The following is a 20,784-nucleotide window of genomic DNA, read 5'->3' as shown; positions in this document are numbered from 1 at the left end:
GGCGAAATTGACCTTAACGTGGAGGAGGTGATCAAAGAGAAGCATCTGGTTGCAATGTAGTTTTAGCTGTATTGCACGGTGTTTGAAATGTGACATTTGTCTTAATCTTTTTTCATTGTAAAGTGCATGCCGTGTTGACTTCCTTTTACCCATAATCCTTCATGGCTGTAGATTCAAGAAAATGTTGAAAACAAGGATCAGAGATTTTTGTTCATACTGGCGCGATAGCATCACACAGTTGCTGCAGATTGGTCAAAAGCACATCAATGACGAGAACCACATCCAAAAGGTGCTTTGCTAGCTTGAGATGTGGTTACTGTGGAACTCACTTAAATGTTCAGTAAACCAGCTTGAGATGATTTGACATTTTGGACATGGTGCATCGTCCTGCTGTAAGTAGCCACGAAAAGATGAGTACACTGTGGTTCTAAAGGGATGGAAGGGATTACTTTGGTGGGATGTGACATTTAAAGCTATAGTTGTTAATCCTGTTCAGAAACACTTTTTGTTATACTGGGTAAAATTGTCCGTCCATCCTGAAAGTAGTTAATACCTTATGCATTCACAAAAAGGAGATTAAAAAATCATTCTCTGTTGGAGTTGCAGTCCTGTAAAAACTCTAACCAATCTCTCCCATTCGGTCCGAAGAGCAGGGATTTGTCATAATGTCGTTCCTGCTCTTACCCTCTGTGCCTCAAGTTTCGGGGGTATCGCCTTATCTACTGGTTGTCCCACATGCCAATCATTCTGACGTGCTCACGTAACACCAGTATCCGTGCTTGTTCCTTCCTGAGATCTGCTTGTTGGCTTTGCATGTGTACTTCTAGTGTTTATGTATCCAGTTAGCTTAGCGGCTAGCTTAGCAGTTAGCCGTTCATTGTAGCTTCGCTGCTCTCACCGTAGACTTTGAACATGGCTTAGAGTCAGAAGGAGCAAACCTCGTTCATGTTTATGAGAAGAAGAGGAAGGACTCAGTAGAAAGAAATAAGACCAGAGTGGATTTGGGAGATTTTTTTTTCATGCGATCCCCCTGAAGAGCGGAAGAGCAGGTAAGACGGTCTTGTGCTTTCACAGTTATTCAAAAAGGGACTAGGGGAGACTTCAGGAAAAATTGCTGACCCTAGCTTTAAGAGGCCCAAAATGAGCAAAGAAAACATCCAAAATATCTTAATATCACCACCACCATCCGGCTGAACCACTGACACAAGGTAACATTGATTTATGCTTTTATATTCTTGACTTATTCAATTTAATTTAATTAAATTTAATTTATATAGCACCAATTTACAACACGTATCATCTCAAGGCACTTAAAAATTTTAAATTCAATCAAATCATACAGACAGATTGGTCAAAAAGTTTCCTATCTAAGGAAACACAGCAGAGAGTCTTGACAAGCAGCGTTCACTCCTCCTGAAAGAGTGTAGAGCCTCAGTGGACAGTATACTGCATTGTTGATGGCTTTGTAGCAATCTCTCAGACCGAGCATGCATGAAGCGATGGTGTTATGACCACACTATCTGAATGACCTCAATGTTGCAGTTGAAATTAAAACTCATCAGACCAGACAAGGTTTTCCAATTCGTTGTAGTCAAATTTCATGATTTTGTGTAAATTACAACCTTGGTTTCCCTTTTGTAGCTAAACAGAAGTGTGCGGTTTGATCTGCTGTGTGATCTAGATTGTTGAAAATGTCTTTAAATCATCAGGATTTCAAATGTTCCCCCTCTGCACATAATAAATGTCCTGTGACAAACAGCCTCTTTTTTTATGCAAAACAATATACAAAGATGAAGGAGGAAAATTAGCAGCACCCAGTTGGCTACGGACTGTACTCTGTCTAGTACTTCCGAAATGTCAAAAATAATCAGCTTTGTTGTGAACAGGTTACAAAAATCTCCATAACACTCATAAATCCTGCTGTTGTTGGTATGATGCACATACCAACAACAGCTGCACAACTGTGGCCCTTTGAGGCAATTGGATTTTAAACTCTTTGTAGCTCCAAATTTGTTTTTAGGAGTAATTTTCAAACTCAAAGATGAAGTTTATCAAAAATAGAAAGAAAAAAAAAAACAGAAAGTGTGTGCAGATTTTCTTCTTTTGAGTTTTAGGGGTTGCTTCTAATTGAAGCAACCATTGGATCTGACCATTATGCCGCCACTTACAGACTTGGAAACTGTTGTTTTACAGGTTTCAGCCATCATGTTTATTGTCTCTTTTAGAAACATAGTCATGCTACCTGTTTTCCACTGAATAAGCCCTGTGCTAGGTCAGATTTGAGACTTCGTATTTGTCTGAAACAATCCCTTGATTGGGTACGGCAATGAGGAAAGATGTCCTCTGATGTACAGTAAGGAAGTGCTTGCAACAAAAAAGGCTGTGATGTTCAGTTCTACGACTTAATAATTTGGGTTTTTTAGACATGGCAGCCGCTGTTAACTATTTATAAACACACAGCAGAACCCATTCTTTAATTTTTGTTCTTAGAGCAATTTCACAGGAGTCAGGTAGTTTGCCTAATGTCATCACCCAAAGAAGATTAGATTAGACTAGAGAGTTGAAAAATTCATGGATCGAGTTTGTTTCTCATTGAACACTGTTTGTTTTTTACCTTGCAGCAGTTTCTACTTCTGCAAGGTAGAAACTGCCACCCCCCCTCCCCCCCACACACACACACACACTCCCCGAGCTTACGGGACTCTTCGCCCGACTTGGCTGCAGCTGGGCTTCAATCACTCCGTGACCATTCAAACACAATCAACTGCATTTTGCAACCGAGCCATACGCGACGCCTCTCCAATTACAGACACAATCACATCTGATTGCTCATCACGTGCGGATTGGTCAGTTTCCAGAAGTTACTTGTTGCTTGGTGAATGTGCTGGGGTCTCATTTCTGCTCAATGACTCAGGACCTGTGTTTGAAACCTTCTATAGTTTGGTCACTCGCTATAATGTGTTCACTATATAAAGATCTAAGTAGTGGATATGATTACTCATTCCTTTTTGCAATACAATCCCTAGTTGAGTGCTGCTGTTTTACGGTGTAGCCTACTTGCAGTTATGTGTCCGATAAAAGCAAGAAGGACAAACCAGACATTTGACAGTATGTTTTTAGGGTAAATCTGATTTTATACATTATTGTTTCTGTTGCATGTGTTCACTTAGATAAGAATGAAATGCAGCTTTGAGTCTGAGAAAACTCAGACTCAAATACAACAATTTGATGAGAAATCAAGTGGCTAAAAAGATGAGATGAGAAATAACTTTATCGCAAATGTCTTATGGTGGCTTGAATCACAATAATTCGCTGTGGATGTAGTGTTAACATGCTAACATCGGTGTTGGAAAAAAATAAAACACTGCTGGATAAACACTATTTAAAAAATCCCAATCCCATATATAGCAGAATTATCTAACAAAAGATCTGAAATCATTGAAGCAAAACTTGATTGAAATGCATCTTCTTATGTTATCGCAGTGGAACTTGTGTTAGTAGTGGTGACTGGTGATAAACTGTCAGGGTGGGACTCTGACTGACAGGTATGATTAAATAATCTGATTGGATGAAGGACGAGACAGACAGACGTTGATTGGCCAGAGAGCTGTGCGCAGAGGGGAATCTAAATAACCAATTATAGAACAGAATGAAGTCACATGATAGCAAAAACTTTAAAAGCATACAAATACATTCATCTGTCCCATGCCATTTAAGGATGTGACTTATACCTAAAAATAACCCTGAGTAAACCCAAAAGGGAATGCTGAAAAAAAGTCAGGCAGATTTTATGCGAGAACAGATGTGATAATTGCTTTTTATTTCGTCATGTATGTTTACCGTGTCTTCATCCATTTTGATTGGGCTGGCACCGGAGCTGTCCCCTATTGACGAGCTGCCACTGAGTGTTAGTGTGATTGGTTGTCTGAGGCCACAGTGCAGACTGGCCTACTGTGACTGATGTTCTGATAACTTGGTGCGCCATGTGTGAGTATTCAAACAGAATAAAACAATTTCTGTAAAGTAGAAAATATGTTAAGTTTGTAATATTTTGAGCTTAGTCCTTGTGATTATACTGCTCCAAACAACTTATTTGATGTTTTTATCGTAGATTTTTGGATTTTCCTTGAGTTTTATGACAGGTGCTCATAAATAAATAAAATTATTATTATTATTATATAATAATAATGATATTTTTTTGTTATTAGTCGTAGTAATAGTATTTTTTCTTTTCTTCTTCTTCTTCTTCTTCTTCTTATTATTATTATTATTAAGCATCCTTTCAACAGTTTCAGCAGTTTCTGAAATACTCAGATATTTTTATTATGGGCCTCGGTGCTCATTTAACTTATAATCGTAATTTTTTTTTTGGCTTAGGCTGACATGAAGCAGCAGCATCATGTTGGTGTCAAGTGTGCTTGGCCACTCTGCGTCTTGCCAATGTGGAAACATTGGCAACATGTGGCTACATGTTGGAATGATGAGAATAATTCATGTAAAGTAGAATGTGTAGTTTACTATATGTTAATCTTAAATCTTTCTGCATTTTTGCAGAATGTTAATAGCATATTTATTTTTACTCCCGCTTGGCACAAGTACCTCTGCTGCACAATAATTAATCTAATTTAATATAATTCTGGTTTAGTATTTTTATTGCATTACTAGATCACATCACAGCACTTAACATGCTAACAACATGGTTCCACAACATTGAGAAAGAGAATAAATATAAAGATGAATGAGCATTATTTGCTTTCAGTATTTCTACTCATTCAGTCACATGATATATAAACACATCTCTGCAAATCATCCACACCAAGATCTTCTCTCCTGTCGCTATCTGGTCTCCCTGGTAAAATATTCATGAACTGTTTTGTTTGTATTTCTTTTTGATAAAGCAAACACTCTGTGGTCTCACTGTTTGCATCTTCCTCACAATCCTAATAACATAATCTAAATAAGCAAGAGAAAGCATTCGGGGACAGTTTGCAGTGGTTTATATTTTTATTTTATTTTTTCTGCTTGGCATGAAGAGATTAATGGTTTGTTTGCATTCCACTCATCGTGCGGTCCCGAGCGACACACTGCTGTAAACGCGCAGAACGAGTAATGAAAGATGAATCTGACGACAAGGAGGACAGGCTTCCCTGGAGGTAGGAAACTATTTAATTAACTGTGTATGGCAAAATTTAGTCCGCTTAAACAAAGTTTATGGTGTTTTCAATGCGTGTTTAGCTTCTGACCTCTGGACAAAACAAAACAATATGTGAACCGGCTGTGGCGATGAATCAGTGCTCGATGTATAACTCTTTCTGTTCAAAATAGAGGGAGTGCTTTTTAAACTTGTATGCTCTCCCAATTCCAAACTGATAAAGGAGGATTGCTGTTACAGATTTCAGATTATTGAATAAATTTAAGTACCGGACGAAAAATAACGTGGGGAAGTACAAAATACAGTTTCCAAATAATGATTTAATTTATTGAGGCACAAAAGGCCTCCAAACTGATTGGCACTAGATGAAAACTGGAACTTCTCCCACACCTAATTTACTAGTTTTTCCAACCATTAAGCCGTCAAGCGTTGCCAACAACTGGGCAACCTTTGTTCTTTATGTGTGGAGGAAGCTTGACTCAAACAAATTGTTTTAAGTCAGCCACATTGGAAGGTTTTAGAGCATGAATACCACGTTTAAGGTAACGCCGCAGTATTGTTCAATTTGCACTTAGTAGGCGGGGAGTCAAAGACTGTAAAAAAGTTTTGGTCTTTTTTTGCTTTGATTTTAAGCACTGATAGCCACTTGTGGGCGTGGTTAGGCTGCAGACTGGGCATGAGAGCAGCATGGCCACTACAAACTCACACAAATCACGTGTGATAGATAAGCAACCAAAGCTGCTACCAGGCTTCTCCAAGTGACTCACTAGGTCCAGCAAACACAATCTCAAAGTAGTTCAATCTGAAAAAACTCACACAGAAAAAAAAGGCAATTAGAAGAATTTTATTGATACAACATTTTAAGAGTTTGGCGCTCAGACCTCGGCAGAAAAAATTCACGCTGAATTATACTTCAATATGCATAAGCAGGCGTATGAGAATAGGGATATTTCCCCCCCAGGCCTGAAACTGGTGGTGGAGTGGAGATAAATAAAGTTTGTTCAGTCCATATGATGATCTGTTTGACCTAGATGTCCAACTTGATAAACACAGGTTTGCATGAACTGTCCATGATGAGCAAGCATGAAGCGACTGTGGAGAGGAAAAACTCCCCTTTGGAAAGAGACCTCTGGCAGAACCAGGCTCAACATGGCGGTCTTCTGCCGGACCGTTTTAAGGAGTGACTGGGAATTCCATAAGAGTCCAGGAGGAATTACACTCTGATAGGGACGAGGTTGAAGGAGGACCGTAGGAAAGCCAGACGGAGCTTTCTACGATGGTGGAGAAGGGGATGGAGGTGGGTTGAATCCAGTCATCAGAGTCCAAACCAGACACAGCACAGCCACCGCTTGCTCGCTGAGGAGAAGGCCGAGACGAGGATGTGGAGTTCTTTTTAAGATGAACCCAGGATACTGATTGGCTTCGAGGAGGAGCAGTTCAAAGATGATTGTGTCGGAGGCGGATGAGTTTCTGATTGATGGAGGTAGGCAATAGAGTTTCTTCGGTTTGAATTTTTCGCTTAAGCTCCATTTTGGTGTCCACATAACTTGAAATTCTCAGGAATCACAATAAAACTATATACATGCATAAATCAAGCGGAGCACTACGGCGAAAGCTGATTGCTCCACTTGTGAAAGTAAAATCTGTCAAGCTCTATCTGACATTAAGACATCAATTCTTAATGCCACATTGGTAGACACGACACTGGGGAAAACAAAGTAGTTTGGTGCATCCTCAAAACAGTCGTAAAATCATTAAATCCTTCAAACAATCCAAGACGACTTTTAGAAACACAGCCTAGAACCTCCTCCTTATGGATGGTTTTCAGTGTACAGTTTTCTTCTCATGTGTTTTATAAAAGCCACACAACTTAAACTACATTTTCTAAATACTAAGATACTGAATAACCTTGCCATACATTTATTTGGACTTCAATATAACTTGAATAGATTGATGGTGTTTATTAAACAAATATCACAAACCAATTGGATCTGTTTATTTTTGTAGTATGGACAGAAAATCTTCATTGGACTGAATTAGACATACATTGAAAAGTTTAGATCCACAAAAATGCATTTGAATAGCATTAGGTTGTTATGTAGTGCATAACTTTAGAAGGACATTTGCTGTGAATTTGTGCAACCAATAATGTGAACTGAATAAACTGGACCGATTTGAGTTATAACAGGATTAAACTGCACCATAAAATCTTCACCATAAACAAAGGTTAGACTATCCGTATTTCCACGAGCCAAGGACCTGCATTTGAATGTGAGCAGCAAGAGTAACCTCATGGAAAAACCAGCATTTGTCAAAATGCCCGCGCTCGTGTGTACAGAGCCCAGAAAGAGTTTGTTTTATCTCCAGTTACTTTAAATCCCTTCTTTGAGAAACCTCATGCTGCTCTGATCTGGTCAAAAGCGGCAAAGAAAAAGAAAACAGTCGTTCTTTGTTTTAGAAATGCCAAAGTAATGACTAGGCTGGCAGTATGGAAATATATTTTGGCATTATCTTCTGTCGAACATATCTAGACATGTTGCAGATAAGAAAATAAAGGAGCTTAACAACCAATAATACATAATATTAGTCATGGGCTGAGGGATGATACATTATATTATTTATATCGGAAAAATTGAGACAAATGTTCTCATGCATACACTCTGTCAAATGATGCATTTCTAGTAAAATTATACACATGCTTCCCTGTTAACCGAAAAGGATTTAATACTTTAGGTTTGTGGCTATAAACTGCTTCCACACAGCGGTTTTTACAGTGAAGAGATGAATGTCCTTTGAGTGTTTTCTCATTGTGTCACCTTTCAACCACACAGATTACTGGTGCTTTTTGTGGTAGACCAACACAAAGAAGATTCAAAGATGATTTATTGCCAGTGCACAAATGAAATACTACAACATTTCAGCAGGTTTCCCTAAAAAAACAATCAAACCTTTAAATTTTAAATCCCTTTCTCTCCCTTTATATTCTTATTCTCGTTACACACTATGTATATATATAGTCCCACATAAAAGTTTGATAATTCAGATAAAAATACATCATCAAATGGAAGGAGGATTGTCTTCAAAATTTTTTCAAATGGGATTCTGAAAAGTGTGTGCTCCTTTTACTCTAACCCTAAATAACATTCAGTTCAAACAATTATCCTCAAAATTTTGACCAACATCAATTAATCTCTATATACTTTAAATCCAGCTATTCTGTGAAAGCCTCACAATTTTATTTTTTGAGAATACTGCTTCAACAGCCCCATGAACATCGAGAAACACAACAAAGAAGTTTCTAAAGAAATCTAAACCAGGTTTAGGTTATAAAACAATATCCCAGGCATTTACCATCTCACAATCCTTTGTTCATTCCACTGACTAAAAATGGACACAGAGAACTGCAAACTTACCAAGAGATGGGTGTCCATCTAAACTGACAGCCTGGGCAATAAGGATGTGAATCAAAGAAGCAGCCATGGTAACTGAGAGAGTCTGAGAATGGAAAAACCGTTGACAGGACAAGCATTAATCGTCCGCTCTACAAATCTGGCCTCTGTGGAAGAGTGACAAGTTTGTTGAATTGCTGAAAGAAAGCTATCTGTTTCATCTGCAGGTTGCCACAAACCACGCAGGTGTCATGGTGTGGTTGAAGAAAGACACAAGTGCACACAAGTATACATTAATACATATTTAACAAAAAAATACAGAATAACAAGAATTAACAAATATTTGCAAAATGCCAGGTTTGTGCATAGTATGAAATGATAGATAGATAAATTCAGGACAATCAAGGAAAGAACTATTTTACAGGCTGAAGCGGTTCGGTGTTGCAGAGGTTCCCCTTCTTGCACAGATGCTGTCTATACAACTTGACAGTCTTAGGTGTTTTCAAAAGAAGAATCTGTTCCTACTGATGACCCCAAAAACCTACAGTTACACCTGTGCTGTATGGTGGTTTGAACCACTATTTAATTAGCCTTCTGAATGGAAATACACGCCACACGTTTGAGATTTTTATTTGTAAAAAAAATGTTAATTGGATCATTTTACTTTCACTCAACAATAATATGGTACTTCATGTTGACCTGTTTTTTATATACTTTATTTTTCCTTCAGAAAATTTTATATAAATAAAATATATAAATAACAAAAAAACAAAAAAAAAACAAGAACCCCCCCCCCCCCCCAGAGAAAATGTTAATAAAACCAAATCTGCAGGGTTTAACAAATAATTTTATAAGTAAGAAGCGTTACAGATGCTGAAATTGCTAATGAATAAAACTGTTATGGTGAAAGGTTGTCACCTCTTTTCAAAAAGCATGTGTGCTGTAGTCTCAGGTTAAAGGTCAGGTGTTTCATATTCTGGATATTATCAACTATGGCCATCCACTGACTATGGCCTTTTTTTTTGCTTGCTGTCATTAATACTTTTTATAATATATTGATGAACTTTTGATAAGTTTGGATCAATATTCAATTCAATTCAATTCAATTAAATTCAATTCAATTCAATTTTATTTATATAGCGCCAAATTATGAAACATGTTATCTCAGGGAACTTTCCAAAGTCAAGTTCAATCAGATTGGGTCAGATTATACAGATATTCCATAAATAAAACGCAAAACAGGTAAATTCAATATCATAGTCTAAAGCATCTTTGACAGTTCGTGAACACCCTCCCAAAAAGTCGTAAGGACAGGGCACCCCTAAACAAATATATAAGTAACTACATTCCCGCTACACTCTCATTTTGATGTCTGTATACATAAACTCCTAATAAAGCAAATTGAAGTTTGAGTTTGGGATGTGAAAAAAAAGGGAATCCTGTCAAGGGCTATGAATCCAAAATACCAAACAGAAAAATAACACAACAGCGTACTTTCAGGCACCATTTGCATCATATCAATACAGTAAGTTATCAACAACAACAAAAAAATCCCTGTTGCATGACACGTGTTTACCAAACAAATGGTTTCTCTGTGCATCCAGAACGGTTTTCCGAGTATTCAGGTTTCCTTTCACAGTCTGAAACACATGCACATGCGGGGGTGTTGGGGACTCTAAATGTTCCTTAGGTAAGCGTATGCTGGTTTTTTATTTGTTTGTGTTTCTTTTCTGACACTGGTGACCTGTCCTGGGTGTCCACTGGCTGTTTGGCTCCTTGGATCCAGCTCCCGCAGCGACTCTGAATAGCATAGAGCGTGTTTGTAAAATGGATGAATGGACAGAAGCAAATCTTCACCCTTCCATTGCACAAAATGGAGATTTCTTTAAAATCGGATTTTCTGGACTTCACTGCTGACTCAAGCCCAAGACTCTGAGAGTTTGGCCCTGGTAGAACAGCAGAAGCAGTTTTTCTAGCAGAGCAAGATGTCTGGCAGAAGAAGAAGTGGAAAGTGTTTGTTTATTCATTTCTGAAAGCTGGTGGGTTTGCATATTAACTCCCTGTGGATAGTCTGACGTCAGTCTTTGAAGCCCAGCAACACAATCATAATTCCAGTTTGAACTCAAGCCTAATTGGTATCAGTTGCTGAAAGAAGGTGAAGAACAGCACAAGAAAGGCCTGAAAAATGAGCAAAATGCGTGCCTTTACATGGTTATCTGGCTTATCAGAGCAGCAAAATGTTAATTTATGGAATGAATAAAAATGTCCAAACTTAAAATGTATCCATCAGCATGTCAAAAGGAAATTAATTATGTCATCATCAAAACAATTAATTGAAGGCAAAGATCTAAAGGAGATGAAGTAATTTATCCCGATTTGGTTTCCTTTAATGCAGAACAGTCCGAGCTTCTTCACACATCTTTTATTTTTTTAAATCATTTTTAAAAAGCCTTATCTGCATGGTAGACGTTTTCATTGCATTTTCATTTTAATTGCCACAATGGTGGATTCAGATGTGTTTCATCAGGAAAGTCAGCAATCAGAGTTAATTACGTATATTTAACTGTTGAAACACTTCAAACGGGCAAAATGACGGTTTTTCTTTGATCTATTTGTATTTATCAGCAAACCAATTTCCCTACACGTATCCCAACTGTTCAGATAGAAACATATTGTCTGCTATGCTTTCACACTCTTAAAACAGAACCAAGTTTTTATACAACAAAATGTTCTGGAAAGAGCTTTTCAGTGATGATAAATATCATTCAGCTTAATTAGGTCAGATTGTTCCTTGACCATGGCATTTTAATGTAAGGAAATTAAATTTGAGTGAATACACAGCTTGTTAAACCCAGGAGGGAACGCGCTGGTGTTGATTTAACAACTTGAAAAAGTCCAGCTGCCTTGTTCTGAAGCGCTTCAGAAAGCAAAAAGGATGAACAGGAGGTTGACTAAAGTACATAAAATACAGTATCTAAGAGCAGTCATAAGAAGATCAATACTCAATAAAAAAAAAAAAAAATTAGTAATATAAAGTTGTAATTTCCCTTCTCTTGTTGCTGTTGAAAACAATATCTAAGTCTGATATTTGGTCTAAAAAGTAATCCATTAATTGTGATTAATTTCAAAGCTGTTTCAGGTTGATCCTCTAATACAATCTGACAAAACCTGCAAGTATATAAAGAAACGCCTCTGTGCTCTATTCAAAGGTTTACTTACCTATGTGGTGTTCAGAGAGAAAAATAAGCCAAACCTGCCTCTAAACTTTCTACATTAATGGAAAGTTGATTGGAAGGAAAAAGTGTGGTAGCAAACCTAAATCATGCTTCCATGTGCTTTTAGAGAAAATAGGCATTCTCCTTCAACTGCTACTGTTGATTAACTTTAAAGCTGATTGCTACTTTAGCTCTTAAATAATCTAAAATAAAGAATGCAATTAGTTTCCCCACACTATTTGTTCTGATTTCGACTTCATCTTAGCTTTATAAATCATGCAGGTGTGGGATATGTTGTAGATTTTGTTTACTTGAGATCAGAGCAAATTAATTTTTGAACATGGCAAAGATCAAATATCATTTACAATGTTTTTTCGTAAATAATTACTAGACATACTTTTTACATCTCACCGCAACAGGCTTCCAAAAGGGCACTGGGATGTGTGGCGAACAGCCTGACTGTTCACACAGCAGACAACGACTTTATGGGAATCGCAAATTTTGACCACAGGATTGTTGGACAGCAGCCATTCAGTCCAAACTGAAATGTCAAATAACATCGCCAAAGAGCATGAACAGTAAACAGTGAATAATGCACTCTTTGACGGCTTGTGTAAAATAATACAAACTAAAAACAGATCATATTTTGCGGTCCTCCATCTACTGGCAATCAAAACTTTTACTGAAACATCCGCAACCACCCTGACTGTCCACAAATGATTAAAAATAAATTATTAGATGAGGCCATGTTAGATATCTATGTATGATACGTGATAGATACGTGAAAAAGGTGGAACGGGCATTGGTGTGCAGCTAAATTCTATAAAATGTTAATGTAATAATCATTGAAGGCTCTTCATTCCCTTTTCCTATGTCGATACACATCAAGGGCCTCAGCGCTGGTAATCTGTAACCAATCCCCTGGATTGTTCGGATTAAAAAAGTTAAATTATAGTTTCTGTTTTGAGAGTCGTCCCTTCAATGGGGGGAGTCGTTCCTTCAACACTGCAAAAAGGGAACAAAAAGTAAGCAAAATCTTGTTGAAACAAGTGTATTTGTCCTTGATTTGAGCAGGTAAATAAGATTATCTGCCAATGGAATAAGCATTTTTACTCCTAAAATAGGATTATTAGATATACTGCACTTGAAATAAGATGACAGAGATGAGTTATTCCTATTTTAAGTGCAAAAATCTTATTCCATTGGCAGGCCATTGAACTTGCCCGCTCAAATCAAGGATAAATACACTAATTTCAAGAACATTTTACTTACATTTAGTTCACTTTTTGCAGTAAATGGGGGAGTGGTGGCCTAATGGTCAGAGCAGCATCAAATAAAGATTTCTTTCAAGGAACCTTTTTATCATCAAGTGCTTCTGGGGGAAAAGAGCTGTGGTCCGCCAAGGTGTTTAAGAGGGTGCCTTAGCTTTAACAAAATGGTATCATAAAAACAATAAATAATTGCTTAAATCTATATTTGCCTGAATAATCCGTTGTTCATGTGTGAAGACACCATATGGCTCTATGTAAACATATTTATTCTGCTTCTGTAAATTTACATCATATATTGCCTTTAATTAGTACTGACACTGTCTTTGCAACATAAACCTTTTGTTTTTCTTGTTTTAAAAGCAACTCGTTGTGTAGTTTGCATCATTACTACAGCCCCTGGCTCTTTGTGTTTGATCTACATGGTGGAAGCCAGGCAGGGAGGTTTCCGTTTTGCTGATTTGCTATTAACAATACACTGGATGTCACCGTAGCGGAAAACTAAACATGCAAACATAATTCAGGAGGAGCAGCTGCTCTTTTTCAACTCTCTATCAAATTTTAATGAGGTTGACTCTTTTGTTTTAATTTACAAAATATATAAGAAATTAGGATGCATGCAGTGCTTGTTTAGCCCTGCAGGTGACACCAACAACATATTTAAATGTAAACACATACAGCAGGCAGAAGATAAAGAGTATTAGCAGGATTTAAGCCCATTCTTAACATGGTGTGAATCAGTCGGCCGTGCTTTAGCTTTTTCTTCCTCCAGCTTTCCACAAACAAACTTTTGAACTGCTGCTTTAAAGCTGTTCCCTGAAAGCCAAATTCATCTTTTTTCTGCAGCGTTTTCAGCCAGCTCATCACTATTGTTGCTCTGCTCTGTGGCCTTTTGCTAAAACCTGCAGCTCTAGAATGTTTTTGTCAGTATGAGACGCCATCAGTGAAAAATATATACGTATCAGCGGATCTTTACTTGTACTTGAAAATAGGGAAGGGGGTGGGGGGGCAAAATCAATCTCAATCAAGACAGACGGCATTTCTTTCACAGTTGTACACAATCCCAATAATGTCTTTTGAGATTTGAAAAGCTTAGGGGAAAAAACACCCTGACTGCTGCTGTTCTTGCCAGATTTCATTTTTTTTTTCCACTAGAGGAAGCTTTAAAACTGCTGACTTCCCCCTTTGGGTTGAGAACTGCGACATATAAATTAGGTCCTCTCAGAACTCTGTGTGCTCATACGGACCTTTTTGGGACATGTTCAGGGGATCAAAGAGGAAACAACAGAAAATCACGTCTCAGCCTTAAATCAAGTTAACTACGACGCCATGGTAAGCGCTCCGAGGCCGGGTTCTCTGAGATTTGGGGCAGCAGCTTTCAAAAAGTTCAGCTTTCAAGAACAGAATAATCTCATGTAATTGGGGAAAAGCCTTCACAGCACAGAACAACGTTCTTTGTTGGCTTTGTTCTGGAAAGTAGGAGCTATTATGAGGAGTCAGTATCTTACCTGACAGCAGCTGGAACGATCTAAATTTGCAGAATCGGGGAGGAGTTCTACTGAGGAAGTCAAGATAACTTTACGAGCAATCTGGCCTTCAATACTGTTAAACCTACAGTTTCTGTCACTATTTGTAAAGCCAATAAACATCCGTAGAATCAAGGCTGTCGAATGTATCGCATTTTAAATCTGCTGCAACTTGTGGTTTTAATTGGTCTGATCTCCCAAAAACAACGAAAAACCGCAAAACTAAGACCTCACCAGAAACAAGACGACTTGCATTTTTTTAAAAGTAAAGTAAAGTAACTTCTGCATGAACTGGACTACAGCGAGCCACATTCTGCACATAAATCAAGCTTTGAAATTACTGCATAAAGGTTAAATCCATAACATCACTGCAGAGTTTTAGATAAACATAGCTGCAGCTCAAATAAGGGAAATTATTGGATGCCCTCCATAGGGAGGGTAAGCCACAAAACAGCCAGTGCCGATCATGCTAACTGTGAACAGAGTGCTGTATTCAGGCATGTCAATGGAAAATTGAGTGAAAGGAAAAGCTGCTGCAGAAACAGGTGGACAGGCAAAGGGGACGATGGCAGCTTAATGCAAAGGAAACCCAGGTGAAAAATTAGGTTGAGATTCACAGGATTTGTTCTTGGGTTGAGCTTCTCATTTTCAGAGATGTGTGCAATTTGTTTTGCTATTTTCTCCTCCTTCTCCTCACGTTGTGCAGGCCCACAGCTGTGGCCCATCAAGGCTCATCAGTAGGAGTTCAGAAGAGAAGATGGCTCCCTGAGACAAACAGCAGATTCTTTGCTCAAGGTGGTGATTAAGCCCAAAGTCTCTTTGTTCTCTGTTCCTCAAAGTTCTGCTTCTAATCTCCCTTGTCTTCCCCCAACAGAAACCAGATTCCTCCGTGGATGTATATGTTCTGGACTCCTCTGCTCCACTTCCTGATTCTCTGCGTCTGTGTGGAGATAACCTATTAACCCTCTTGGTAACTTCTCTCAGCGCCCTTGCCTCTTCCTTCGCTACTCTCATCTAACTGTCCAACTTCAGTCGATTCTTCACTCACCAGCTCCGTCCTGGAAGTGAGAAAGGATGAAACATCACCAGACCATACACCAGAACGACTTTGTGGCTAAACTCACCTTCATTGACATCCTGGAACCTGTTGCCTAATCCTGCTGAACATAATTTGTGAAAAACCTTAACAATAAACGCTGAACATCTGTTTGTGTTTATAATTGCTGCAACATCAGAGTCAAAGAAGCAGGAAGAACATTAGAAACATCTGACGTGGGCTAAAGGTCAAAGACCTTTAACAAAAATTCTCAGAAGCTAAACGTTGGGTTTTTATTAGCTGTAAGCCACAATCCTCTGTTTAACAGTAATAAACTCCCGAAGTACATCCATCTGTGTGCAATGAATCTAGTGCCTCCGTTTGAATGCAATTATTGATTTAAATTAACATTTTAATGATGTTCTTATTTGTTGAGATGCTCCTGAAATTGTGGATCCATGCATCCATCTGTTGTGTAAAACCGCTTATCCTTGCAGTGCCTTAGCAGGAAGGCTGATGTTTTTCTCTAGTGGTCATTGGGTCAGTAGCAAGGTTCGCACACAAAAACGTATATATCTATTTTTAGACAGACCAGATTGCCCAACAGCCATGATTTAGGACTGTCACAGTTATTCCATAAATGCATATTTAAGATTTATACAATTTAGCATACAACCTAAAAGTAGACCGAAACTCTTCTTACTCAAATCAAACGTAGTCTTCTTGGAAAAAGGTGTAAGAAAATATAATTAAATACAACTACTGTCTGGTTCTAGGTATTTAGTTTTGGCCTAGCATCACAGCTATGTCGGAATCATTTACCCTTGATCCATTGTCCAATCTCTAAAGAATATAAGCCAAAAAAATAATACTTGTAAAATCTGGTGAAACCCTCGGTTTTTAAAGAGAAACGTCCCATTGAGAGAAGAGTTTTGCCCTGGGTTGTGTAAAAAATGCTAATTATTATGCATTAAATTTAAGCTCATGTAAAATCCTCGATGGATCGGCTCCCTACTGCTGCGGATCACAGCGAAATGTTTGACTTCTACTATAATAACCTTTAGTAAGGACATTTTTCATCCTCACTGCAGGAGGTGGCGCCCGGTGGCCACGCACAGAGGGGAGCTGCTGTGTGGTGGGACAAAGTAAAGTAGCCTTCAAATCAAACAGAAGAGGTGAGCTAATTGTAGTGAACGTCGACGAGCAACTGGCAGAGAGCCTGTTTATTTTTCGAACTCTTGGCAGAAAGATGAAAAGGTGCAGTGATATTCCGGCTCGCTTTGTAAGTTAGCTCTGAGCCGAGCCGTGGACCGTCTGATCACAGCACTTTCATCCAGCACAGATTCTCATTTCTCCGTGTGTGTTCCACTTTCAGATAGCTGCCGAAAGGCCACACAGAGAAACCCCGAGGTGCGCACAGAGCCTTATCGCAAGCCGTGCTACAATAATGTGACTGTTGTCTGCTTCCGCCCGGCATTTATTTGCAATGCTTCGTAATCCCCAGAGGAAGATAAGTGGTTAAGGCGTTTAGGTGGAGCGTTTTTTGTGACAGAGCGTGCAGCGATGCTGAGATCTTGCTGCCCACGCAGCAACCAAAGCAGCTCACAGATGCAGCGCTGATGGCGAGCACACACGTAAATACACAGACACTTAGGGGCATACACATGCTCGCATTCATATTCAGATGCTTGCTTAATTTGCATTGCTTCTGTCAGAAGAGGAGATCTTCTATTAATGTAGCAAAATCTACCACAGAATAACAAAGGGCAGTTTAAGCCATGTCAGGAATAGATAAACATTTTAAAATATCACACCATAAATCTATACCATTACCTACGATAAATCTTGTGAGTTAGGCCTACATACATTATACTGTGCAAACCTTACAGGTTTATTAGTAAAATGGGTTTTTGTCTTGTTTCAAAGGGAATTTAACAGCCATTTCAGCACCAGGGTAGTATTTTTCCAAGGAACCAGCTCTCAAGGAAAGAAGTTAAACTGTAATGACTTACCAAAATGATCTTGAAAGGTCTTTAAAGCCGCCACACCCAACCAATCTAACAATGCACCTGTGCAAATTCTCAGTTATCCTGGTCCTCGCAACTGCAAACAGGCTTAAATAGGACGCAGCCAGACTGTCGCTCAGTATTTTTTCTGAAAATGCTTCGACACCGATCCAGGAGTCTTTGTCAAATATCTAATGTTTGTAGAGCTGCCAGTCAAAGGATTTTCTGCTAATAGTGAACAAGCAAACAACTAGCAATAAAAAGATTTTAATGTATGTCTCAGTATTATATGTATTTAAACACATTAGGAACTTTTCTTTTACATTATTCAGCGTGGAACAGGTTTTATGAGTTAAAAATGTCAGTAGTGCAAATAAAACTGTTTGTTTCTTTAACATTCACCACATTCTCTACCCGAGGCAGCCATATTAGATTTTGAGGATGGGGTTGCTGCTCTAGTAGGTAGATTTTTCTGTCATTTCCACTACATTTGTTTCCCTATTTCCTTCATATTCTGTATAATAATGTTTCATTTTCCACTCATTGTCGCTAATAATAAAGATTTAAAAAAAACTGGTAGGTTTGTTATTTGCCTGAAGGCTCCAGTTTAAACAAATGTTATACTCCCATTAAATGATTGTGTGTCTGCCTGGAGTTTAAGTGGCTTAGAAAGATATAACCTTAGGCAAATAACTATTACATTTTAAACTAATAAATCCATACTTAATAAATCCTTAATCTCAAGCTGCCTATCATATACCAAAAGCCCAAATGAAATAATACTTTTTTCCCCACAAAGAATTTGCTAAACATTTGTACTAAATTTCAATAAAGTTTCAAGGTTTCCACCCTGAAACCACAACCTTTTAATGGTGTCTCTCTTTCTTTTACTTCCATCTACTGTCACTCAGGTCAATGAATTGCTTTAGTTTTGAGTTATTTATTCAGTTGAGGTAATAAAGATATATTTTATTTACTTTTATTTAGACGGGTAACCTCATTCAGAGTGGTAATCCCATTCACAATAGAGACCTGTAAAGTTCATGATAACAGGGAAATAAATTCCCCTTTCCCCTCTCCACAGGTAAATTTGCAGTTTAAAGCAAGAGTGGAAATGTAAAACACATTTATCCACCTCTTACAACCAACTCATCCCTGAATAATTAATGCTCTGGGCCTTTTTGAGAGTTGATGCAGCCTGCCCCGGCTCGTTGAGGCATGCAGCTGCACATTAGACCTACATAGATACAGAGCCTGGGAACAGACTGAGCCGAACATCACTTCTGTTACAGTAACAGAGGACGGTGCTAAAAGATGACGCAAGAACTGAAAGTAACTACTAATGGAGGTGAAGTAACACAGGATGTTATCGTCCTCAGAATTTGACAGAGAATAAGTAATCATAAAACTATAATAAGAAAATAATAAGAAGAATTCATTCATTTCAGGACGCCTTTCAAGGAACAAAAGGTCTAAAGAGATGGAAGGTGAATACTAAAACAGGAAAAGTCCGTTAAAAAGTCTGGATTTGGCTTGCGTGGCCGGTAAACAGTTGCTATAATAGTTGGTGCATGCTTTTATTTTCAGTAGGTCAGATTGCCGACAGATCAACGTGATTGGCTTGTTGCATCAGAATATTTCCACAACAGCAAACTGGATGTTCCTCTGCTGGATACTAGATGTTAGGGTATCTTAGGATCTGCAAGGAGAACACGTGCTTCTGCCCTGAAGTGACATGTGCACCGAAGGGAAGCCAAGGGTCTGCAGGGTTTCTATCAGCTGCTAAAGCAGTTCAGACTGAGCAGAGCCTCAGAGAAGTGCTCCATCAGGCTTTGGGAAGATCTGTCTCCAGCAGCCTGACACAGGAGCCAAACAAAACACCGTTTGCTCCTTATTGGCCGGAGAATAATGTGAGAGATGACTGTATCTACCTGTAGCGCTGTCTTTGTCAGGATCTTCCCATTGCTCTGCAGCATGTCACTGAGGGATGGCATGTCATTGCAGCAGCTCAAAATCTCTCTGTTGGTCAATTGATGGAGAAGATCATCAGCCCTGTGATTAACTTGATTTAGAGATCATAGAAATTGTCCTGAGAGGATCTTTAACAATTTCCCCTCTCAGCTTAGAAACAATAGGCAGGCAGCTTTGGCTGTAGGCATCTCTGGGAACTTGATTGACAGGATTCCTGATAAAAAGCAGGAAAAAAAAAACATTTCAAAATGTCTGATTCATCTTATGGCTTAAATTCCCTTCTAGTTGATAGACCTTCAGAGAGAAACCACATTATGTAGAAGAACTAATAGTTGCGGTTCAGTCATATCTTTGCTACATAAGGTTAGCCCTACTTTTTCTCATTATGTCCAGAATGCTAGTCTGCACTGGTAAAACAGAGCCTTGACATCTGATAGGACGCCAATGTGGACTCCTTTTAAGGATCTGAAAGTCAACAGGACAAGTTCTGCAGTTCTGTTATTATGAGGTTGTCTGTAAGTCTTCATAGAGAAGGAAATGTGCATTCACCAACATGAGCGTAAAGGTTGGTGGACTCTGCGATGTCAGGATGCTCCCTTGGAGCTCCAATGTAACACGTCAAATGACAAACACTTCCTCACAGTCTTGGGTCAATCGAAAGCATTTAACACTTTGCTCCCAAGGATACTACCTGGTTTTGAATGGAAGCTCTTCAGGTTTTTCAAAATCATTTGATCACACTGGCTGTTATTGTCACACATCTAGTAATGTTGATGAATGTAACTTGTTAAAAATAAACTAAAACTAAACTAAAACGTTTTGTCTGAAAAAAGAAAATGTATTAAAAGGGCTTCTTTGTACTAAAGAAATTTGTAAGACCAGCTAGCATTGCCTTTTTTTCCCCTCCCTCAACACGAAGAGGATAGAAAAGAAATCCCATTTACTGATTTGAACACGTGGAAACAACACAGGTAGGGTTACGGAGCAAGGTTAAGTGGTGTGAAATTGCAACGCTCGACGCAAAATTGAGTCTCTGAAGCAGGGGTGTCAAACTCCAGTTGAAGGCCAGTGTTCTGCAACTCTTGGGTTGGTCCCAAGTCAAACACACCTAATTTAAATGAATTCAATTCAATTAAATGTAATGTGTATAGTGCCAATTCACAACACATGTCATCTCAAGGCACTTTACAAAGTCAAATAAAAAAAAAAAATCATACAGAT

At 38.5% G+C, this 20,784-nt stretch overlaps 1 long non-coding RNA gene across 1 annotated transcript; it reads left to right on the top strand.

Annotated features, from left to right (window-relative positions):
• Positions 1-14,157: 14,157 nt before the first annotated feature.
• Positions 14,158-15,757, top strand: LOC118557911. Its single transcript, XR_004928108.1, has 3 exons — positions 14,158-14,356; positions 15,257-15,345; positions 15,425-15,757. It is a non-coding gene; the product is annotated as an uncharacterized LOC118557911 (long non-coding RNA).
• The last annotated feature ends 5,027 nt before the right edge of the window (positions 15,758-20,784 follow it).

This window comes from Fundulus heteroclitus, chromosome 3 (genome assembly GCF_011125445.2).
Source record: "Fundulus heteroclitus isolate FHET01 chromosome 3, MU-UCD_Fhet_4.1, whole genome shotgun sequence".
Taxonomy (NCBI): Eukaryota; Metazoa; Chordata; class Actinopteri; order Cyprinodontiformes; family Fundulidae; genus Fundulus; species Fundulus heteroclitus.
The sequence above is the reverse complement of the archived record's forward strand: the minus strand, read 5'-3'. Positions and strand labels throughout refer to the sequence as shown.